This window comes from Nyctereutes procyonoides, unplaced genomic scaffold (genome assembly GCF_905146905.1).
Source record: "Nyctereutes procyonoides isolate TBG_1078 unplaced genomic scaffold, NYPRO_anot_genome, whole genome shotgun sequence".
NCBI lineage: Eukaryota > Metazoa > Chordata > Mammalia > Carnivora > Canidae > Nyctereutes > Nyctereutes procyonoides.
This window is the reverse complement of record NW_026575155.1, coordinates 1,153,033-1,162,439: the sequence shown is the minus strand read 5'-3', so window position 1 is coordinate 1,162,439 and position 9,407 is coordinate 1,153,033.

Sequence of the window (9,407 nt, the reverse complement as noted above, 5' to 3'; positions counted from 1 at the left end):
TTTTAAATGGTTTTCACTAGAACACGGAATTGGGGGACTATGTATAGGTTTATGTACTGATTTCTCTCTTTCATAAAACCAGTCTTAAGTAGATAACTTCATTATATTGTTGGTTTGGTTACCCTGAAGGCACAGACATGAGTACTTAGAATTTCATTACTGTGAAATGTCAGCATAGAGATAATAATAGAAAATGAGACTCAGGAAAAGATCCTAAGTAATTTTCTGCTTTGTTCTTTCCCTCAAAAGAGGAGTAAACCCACCATGTCTCTCTCAAAATTAAAGCACAGTATCCTGTAAGGTGGTTGGCAAGATGGGAAAGACACCATCCCATGGTGATTCTCTATAAAACCCACTGGAGGACCTTTCCCCCTGAAGATAGTTCCATAATGGTCATCCCATTGTTTATTAAATAAGGGTATATTCTCCCTCAGTAATCATAGTTTTATTGTCTTGCATGTGAACCAATTCTCCAACTACCTTTCCTCTCTCGCTGCCTAAAATCTCCTCATTTCACAGCTCATTTGCACCTTTGCAAGAAACAACCATGTTGAAATTGAGCAGAAAAGGTAATTAAAATCGAATCCTTTTATATTGGAATCAATTTTGCTATAGGTTAAATATGTTGAGAAAAGGTTTGTGTGGATGGAGTTTGAAGATCTTGGTAAAATGACTTCATTTCTGTTTCTTGCATATCCAGTAATGGAGAGGGCTCACTCCCCTCTCTCCCAATATTGAAAGGGGGCATTTCAAAGCAACAGATGATAAAGATCCACGAGAGATAGAGAGTAGGGCCAGCAACTATACATTTCTATAATATCTACAATTTGCCTACCATGTGTGATAGGCAAAACAATGGTCTCCAAAGAGATCCACATCACATTGCCCAGCCCAGGGGGTATGTTGCCTTGCATAGAAAAAGGAACTTTGCAGATGTGCAGATGTGATTAAGAATTTTGAGATGTGAAAGTAGCCGGGATTGTCTGGGTCGGCCCAGTGTATTTGTAAGGGTCAATCAGGACAATAGTGAGACAAGGGGGTCAAATTCAGAGGCATTGTAACACCAAGAGCAGAGGTCAGAATGATATGGAGGGCCATGCGCCAAGGAATCGGGTCAGCCTCTTGAAGTTAGACAAGGCAAGGAAAGAGATTCCCCCCTTGAGCCTCCAAAAGGAACACAGCCCTATGACCCATTTCAGACTTCTGACTTCAAGAACTGAAAGATAATACACTTGTATTGTTTGAACCACCACATTTGAGTCATTTATTATGGCAGCAATGGGAAATTAATAGAACATATACAAAGTTCTTAACACAATGCCTGCCTCATAGCACCATTTGCATTATTATTACCATTTAATATTTTTCTTATTCTACCTTGGGCTTGCTTTATATGTTTTGTTAGCTTGCTATTGTTAAGTTATAGATATTATGTGCAAATAAACTTTCTATTCTATTAGTATCACTTTCAGTTATGGAATCTAAAACAAAACAAAACAAAAACAAAAACAAATCTCAGGAAACTCTACCCTATTTTAGAAATTATTAGAAACAGAAAGCAACTGCACTGTTTTGATAATTGTCCTCATGTTAGAAGAGAAGGTTTTTTACTAACCAACTAAAAAAAATGCTGTTATTGTATCCATTCATATAGAAAGTTGGATTGCTAATTTGCACTGTGCTGTATTTGGAAGCATAGAGGATATTGTACTTCTCAGGCACTGAGCTGGTAATATATATTTGAAATCCTCCTTCCTTTCCTTTTGACCCCTAAAAATACCTGGATACTATAATGAATTTTTGTTTAAATGAATTTTTGTTTAAAACTATCCCAGGCTTTCTTTCATCATGTTTTTCTGAAGAATGCTAACTGAAACTGGCATTGTAAAAACTGTAATATTGCCTTTTTAATTGCAACAGCCTATTCAGAACACAGACCTATCTTTTCCGTGGAGACTCCCTAATGTTTTCAACCAGAAGTAAATCCATGGAAAAAAAAAAACTGAAAATAGTCCCTTCAAAGAGAATTTAGCTTTGAAAATGGCCAGGCCAACTCTCAGATATGGTTTTTATAACCCACACTGACCATTTCCGGGTCAATTTAAGCCTCAGGGGCTCCTGCTCTCATGTAATGCAGGTTCTCCACCCACTTCAGAATGTCCTGACGTCCTACATGAAAGTCTGGATATAAAACTATGGGGCTTGTAAAATCCCAAAGAGCCTTCTCTATCAATGATCATGTTTGTAGTGCAACATGTTGAACAATCAAACCAAATTTAACTCCAGTGGTGAAGAGATAAAAACTTTGTGCGGCTAAACATTTTATATTAAACTTTTTAGACAATTTCCCAGGAAGAGCCTGCAACTCATCTGAAAGCTACATTCTCAAAAAAAAAAAAAAAAAAAAAAAAAAAAAAAGCTACATTCTCAGCTGTATTTATCTAACAGGCTGCTTTTTGCTCTCTACCTATACATGCATGCTGCTTATATTGAGAAAAGAAAACCTGCTTTCTGTGAATATAAAACAAGGCATGTAATAAAATATTCATAACGCCAAACTTGCAGGCTTCAATATGCGCACTTTCTAGAATAGCAAATATAATGAAGACTCCAATTAGAATTGAGTTTGGTTCTTTTTTATCCATTCATATTTTACATTACCTGTGTGTGTGCATGCTATATATAGCTGCCCTTTCTTCATGTAACCTTCAGCTGTCTTGGATGAATTTTAAAACTCCCTTTGCAAATTCTTATAGCCTGTTAGTGTTAAATAAGTCCTCACTGACATTTACAAGTCATACCATTTACAAGTTTGCACTGTGGTCTTCGTGTTTATTCCCCATTCATTGCAATAAACTGTGACGTTTAATGCTCTATTGATTATGGCTGCAGTAACAAGTGACACTTTTAATGAGTGATTTTCTTCTGGAGGCTTCATCCTAGATGCACGTTACACAGATGTATTCTATGTTTAAAAAGCTGTTTACTTGCATGCAGTAATAAGCTTAAGCAAGCCACTCTCTGCCATTTATGAAAAAGGTAGAACAGTGCAAATAATGTTATTAATATGGAGATATAAAATAGATTGTTTTTCCAATGACATCAATTTTACGGTGGCTAAGACATTTCTTCTCTAGTGTTGAAATCATTAAAAGTTTATCATTTTTTACTTGGTGAATCTATAAGTTGAAAGTTGATATACATTCTTATTTATATGCAGGGTATAGGAGCTGTGGAGGTGGTATTTTGTGTTGAGTTTTAAATAACTCCTTACAGCAGGGAATGAAGGGGAAAAGAAACAGAAATATTTTAATGCTAATTTAAAAGTTTGGAAATTGGATATGTGTCCTTTATAAGTTTTTATGCTTATTTTTTGCTAGAAGATTATGTCCTTATTTTAATGATAGAAGAGGGAAAGAGACCCTTATAAGATAAAGGTCTTTTTGGCTTTTTGCATTCATGTTTAATTAAATTCAGAATTCCCAAGAAGTAATTAAAACTGTATCTACATGTACAACTCATGTGCCTATGGTTGTCCAGTCACTCAAAAAGAAATTGAGTCAAATAATATTTTTTAATGTTTCCTCATTTTTAGTTGTTTTTTTTTTTCTTTTTGACTGGAGCATCATAAAAATTCATGGATGGTCCTAAACTGTAAAGGAATTTAGATGTGGCTTTGTTGACATCAGGAAGCTCCATTTGTTCCCCAAATCATTACTATCCTCTACCTTAGACCTTAAATATTATCATTCTTTTTAAAATTTTTATTTGTCAAATAATCGTTCCCAGAGGACAAGGCAAGCACTGCTGTGAAAGTTGGCAGATAAGGCCTTATCAGATATTTACTCTTCAGCTAATGATTCATGATTTGCTTTTCTAACTTGACAGCTACCCGAGAGCAGCTTCCTGCAGATGAGGGCCTCTGGAGAGCAGCAAGCAGCACGCAGTACAAGAGCTCCAGCCATGGATGCCAACTATTAGAGGAATGTCAACGTTGAGGGTTCTGCATAGCCAAAGGATGTGGGTATCCATAGCCATAAGTCAACAGCATATGGATAAATACTTGACATAGTAAGAAGATGAGGAAGATGATGAAAGAAAGTGTTAGGGGCAGAGGTCAGCATGAAGGCACCCCATCAGCACATATCACATACTTCACGGTTGGTCCTCGTGCTGGTGTCAGACACAGGAAAGCTTAGTGCCACAGGCTAAGAAATGAGGAAAGAGGAAAAAGTCATTATGTCACAGATACGAGGCGATGACTATGTCGGAAAAAAAAGATTTAATGACGTGGTTAATCTGAATGGCTCTTGTTCTACCTTTTTCACTCACTTCCTCTAAATCATCCAAACAAATTCAAGCAAAGTTTATACAGCCCATTACTAATGTGCTGGCATCCTTGATCTGGAGGCTGCAAGTAACATACAGGAATATGGAAGTGTCCTTAAAACTCTTTTTTGAGTGAGTTATGATCCAAAATATGCTAGGTTCTGACTTGAGAATTCACTCAATTTTCCTATTTAAATGCAAAGTTCCTGTGTTGCGTATAAAATGAACAATGTGCAAAACAGTTGCTTATCATCGTGCCTTTTTTTTAAGGAAAATTATCAATCAGTATGTGTTCTTTGCCATCCTATGGCTCTCCGAGATGGTATGAATATATTCATATAATAGGTGGGCATGTGAATATGACTCCAGAAGGGTATTGAATACATTTTCAGAAACAAAAACACATAATGGAAAATTAGATCTGCTCTATACCATATGAATGCCTGTCTTAACTATGTATTTCATCATTTCTTCAATCTGCTGTAAGTAGGGGGGTGCCTATAGACAATGATATTGTGCATTTGTTTGATCAAACATGTACTGAATGCACAGTATGCACCAGGAATTGTGCCGGGTACTATATACAACAGCCAGCTGGACACACAATTCCTGACCTCAAAGAGATTATGGTCCAGTGGGACATAAACACAGTCAAGGGCATAATATCAACTAGGCATGGAACTCCCACTGGAAGAAAGCAAGAGAACCACAGGCTTAAGAAATGAACAGAAACTAGCTAAGCAAGTCAATTGTAGCTAATGACAAAGACCTTTGGAAAATCTACATCCCTTTAGAAGAAGTGCTATGAAGAAAGATTTCAGCCAGTGGGAGTTTGGGCTAATAATATTCCCATAAAATTATCAGTTCAATTTCTAGCAAGAAATCTTATATCATATAAGAGAGACATATAAAATATTCTGTTATTTGAATTATGATTTGCTATTGCTAAGAAGGATGTACTTTCTCTAGAAACATGAGTTACTTCAAGAAATATTTATTGAAGCTACACTTTTAGTCGTGGATAAAATCCTGAGGGGGATAGAGATGACACCCAACTCTAGTAGACTTTTGTCAGGTATTTTGACTACCCAACAATTGAATATATTTGTTTCTTTGAAGAATTCTCCAATTTTTTTTCAAGTTTGAAATCCTGGAAACTTTATTCTGGCCACAAAGTCTTCCAGAGAACCTGATGGGGTAAGACCTGCAGGTGCTGAATTCTCCAATTTTATGAGTCTTGATAGTGCACAGGCTCTCTCACCCTAGAAGTGCTGAGAATTTCAGTGTGTCCCAGCCTCCCTTGCAGCTTGTTAAAGGCCTCTGAGTTAGGCTCTGCCAATTAGCACTAATAATATTTAAAAAAAAAAAAGAAGAAGAGAAGAGAAAGGTCCCCTTTCTCCCTGGAAATAAAAGTAGTAGCAGTGGCTATAGAATTGGACTCCATGAAGAAGAAAACACTCCATGCTCAGGGGCTGCAGTGGTAATAGTAACATCCAGTGCCCCATGGCAAATGGAGTAGTTTCTCAGCAGAGTAGCAAAGTTTAAGGGACCTTGAGCCTGACTTTCCAACTCATTGATTGAGTTTGGTGAGTGACTCCAAATCTTTGTAATAAATGTGTTTTGTTTTTGCTTTTGCTTTGCTTTTTCTGACACACCTAGTTTCTGTTGGTTCCACCAAAGAACCACAAATGAGAGACCAACTTCAGAGCCAACCAGCCATCAGGAAGAGTAACAATTAGAACAGAGAACATAGCAAGACCTAAGGAACTTGGCAGCTTTCAGCATGTGATTTCTCAAAAGCATTTCACTATAAAACTAAATAACTAAGAAAGTTCATTCATTTTGGCTTCGAGCTCTCTCTATTAAATATTTGTATCAGTCTGCTCAGGCTGCAATAACAAAATGCCATAGACTGGGTGGCTTACACAGCAGGCATTTATTTCTCACAGTTCTGGAGGCTTGACATCCAAGATCAAAGTGCTAGCAGATTAGATTCCTGGTGAAAGGCTGCTTCATGGCTTGTAGACAGGCTGCCTTCTCATTGTATCCTCACATGGCAAGGAAATATATCTCTCTTTCTGCTCTTATAAAGCCATTAATCCTTTCATGGGAGTCCCACACTCATAACCTCATCTAATCCTGATCACCTCCCAAAGTCTCCATCCCCAAGTAGCATCACATTAGAGATGAAGCTTCAACACATGAGTTGTGAGGGTGGACACAATTCAGTCCATAGCAATGTTACACTTATATATGTTTTTAGTCTTCAATGATGGATATGATGTGTCTTCATCAAGCTGTCTAATTCACCGTGAGCCCTTTCTCCAGAATTTTCAGATTGTGCACTTAATGAAGAACCACACAACAACTCCCAGGATCTGCATTCAGCATTCAAGCTTCCTCTGGGGCCTACTACTTTTACTCAAATAAACCCTCTCCTCATATTGGCTACATATGCAGCAGCCCTGATGCTGCCTTTCATCCACAGACACTGATACCCACGGCATTTCTTGAGACTATGTTGTGATGTCCACACAGCACTTCTTTTATGATAATGCACTTGTATTGTTTATGTAGCTATCCCAAGATTGTTCTCCCAGCTTTATGCTGCAGGGAGCCTAGTTGACCAAGGTCCCCAGCTATTGTGAATCCATCACATGTTTGCACTTAACACTTACCACCAGCTGCTCCCAGCCAATGACTGAGCACAACAGCTTTGCTGAGGTAGGACCATTTCCAGTAAACAGGGGACTCTTCTGATGGTGACTTTGGCTCAAGGACTCTGTAGAATTCTGTGTGGTCTAAGAGGCTTTCATACAACTTTTCATTTTCTTCCCTCTCTCTTTCACTGGAGGTCAGACCTGCATTTTGATTGAACAGCTCTCTCAGCCTCTCCCTGTTGCCTCCCCATCTTCCCCCACTGGCATTTCCTTTAGCACATTCCTTGCACCTTTAATCCCTTCTTGGTATCTGCTTCTAAGAAGACCCCAACAAATATACCTTGTATCATAATGCCATTGCTCAAGGTACTGGCCATGATCACCCACATATTTCATTTAGTTAGGCAGAAAACCAACTAAGATTCGGTTGTTTCTCATTTCAGGTTAAATAGTCCCTGTCCCTGCTTGCCATATCTTCCCAAATGTTTGCTGAAAATCCTGTCTGTAGTCTCACCACTACACTGGTCCACCCCACTCTTATAAATCAAAATAGAATAAAGGTCTGAAATATTTTAAGTCACCATCTTAGGTCATCATATTTAAGGTGAAATATGTTTAAGTCATGTATCATTATCTTTGGTAGGCTGTGCTCTAAAAGAACTGGGCCCTGAGCACAAGCTCCCTCCCCAGTATCATTGTGATGGCAAGACACTGTGCAGAAATGCACCATATCCCCCAATCACAGGGTGCATATACTTGGCCTCACTGGGCTCCACATGTGTTCCATTTTAGAGAACTAAGCTTCTGGTTTAATCTTCATTCCAAATCCCTTTTCAAATAATATTCAGTCCCAGCATTTCCTCAAGAAGCTGGAACCCATTGTTTTTCTTTCCAATCTTTCCCTAAATCCATGGCCCTGCTTCTGGAGAGATGAGATCCTTCAACCCTCAGAGAAACCTTCTAGATATAACTTACCATCTATGTAGACATTTGAATACTGCTTCTCCAACCATATCTGTTGGGAGATCTTCTCCTTAACCTTGTATTAAACACTGGTCTAATAAAACATTAATCAGAGCTATAACAATGGAGATTAGTTTTGTCATGTGGACCTACCTCCATCTGGTGGACTAGTCTATGCCTCACACTTGCCCAATTCTAGAAAATAATGAAAATGTTAGGCCTTTCTCTTCCTTCTACCTGCTTTAGCAATACCTCACAAACAAATTCCAATATGTAAAATAGGAAAATAGAGTAAAGAATCCAATTTTCTTTCTGTAAAATCTTTCTTCATAAAATAAGTGGTAAACTCAATATCAGGCAGAGCAAAATGTTTGAGACATAAACTCTGAAAGTCCATAGAAGCAGATGATAGAACATAAAGGAATACTACCCACAGTATTTTCATACAAAAAGCCTGAGAATAGACAAATTCACAGTAACAATTTTGGAATAAGCAGTTTCAGATTTCAAATAAATGAATCCCTAAGTATCTCTTTAGTACCAGCCTGGTTGTATATCTAAATGGCATGAGGCACCAGAAATATAAAGCATGATGCTACCTCCAAGGCACTTATAATATCCTTAGGGAAAAAATCCAACACTAAGGAGAAATTGAAGAACATCACAAAATAATTCAATAATGGCACACATTTGGTATATAACAGGTAACTTTCTGAATGCAATAGTGTTCCAAAAAGGCCCCACAGAGAAAAAACTTGAGACTGAATCTTAATGAGGCCAAATTTGATGAAGATTTTCCAAAAAAAAAAAATAGGTGTTCATAAAGATAAGACAATTTTCCCAAGTTCTAAAAGCCTATATATGGCAGAGCTGGTTCACACCTCTGACAAGACGATGCCGCTCTGTTGATTCTGATTTTTAGCTGCCTAACAATGCACCATTACACAAAGTGCCTACGCATGTTCAAAGCTTCTCCGCAGAGATCATAAGTGTTTCCAGGCAGCAGCCTTGAATGAAAGGCTTCCCAGAATGTGAACATTTTTCATAAATGCATTAAATAGAAGCTTCAAGGCATTATCCTCATATATATTTATGAGTGAGGATCGTATAAGCCCAAATAGATCATGGGTCATTTTCTATAAAATGTAGATGAAGATGCATTGCAATATGACCACCTGGTTTTCCATCTTAGATACATTCCTGCAAAACTGAACATAATGTGAAATTTTTTTATAGCAAAGCATATCGAATTTTATATCAAAGCATCTTTCATATATGGGTTCAAAAAACCCTGACTAAAAGGAAAAAGCCAATCTTGTTTCTAAGACAAATCCATCAAGTCACAGGCTAGTTTACAAACAAGTCAATTTCTAAATACCTTTATCAAACTTCTGCACTTATGATATTATGTCAGAACACAGTAACCTCAATTTTAGAGTATATCCATCACTAAAT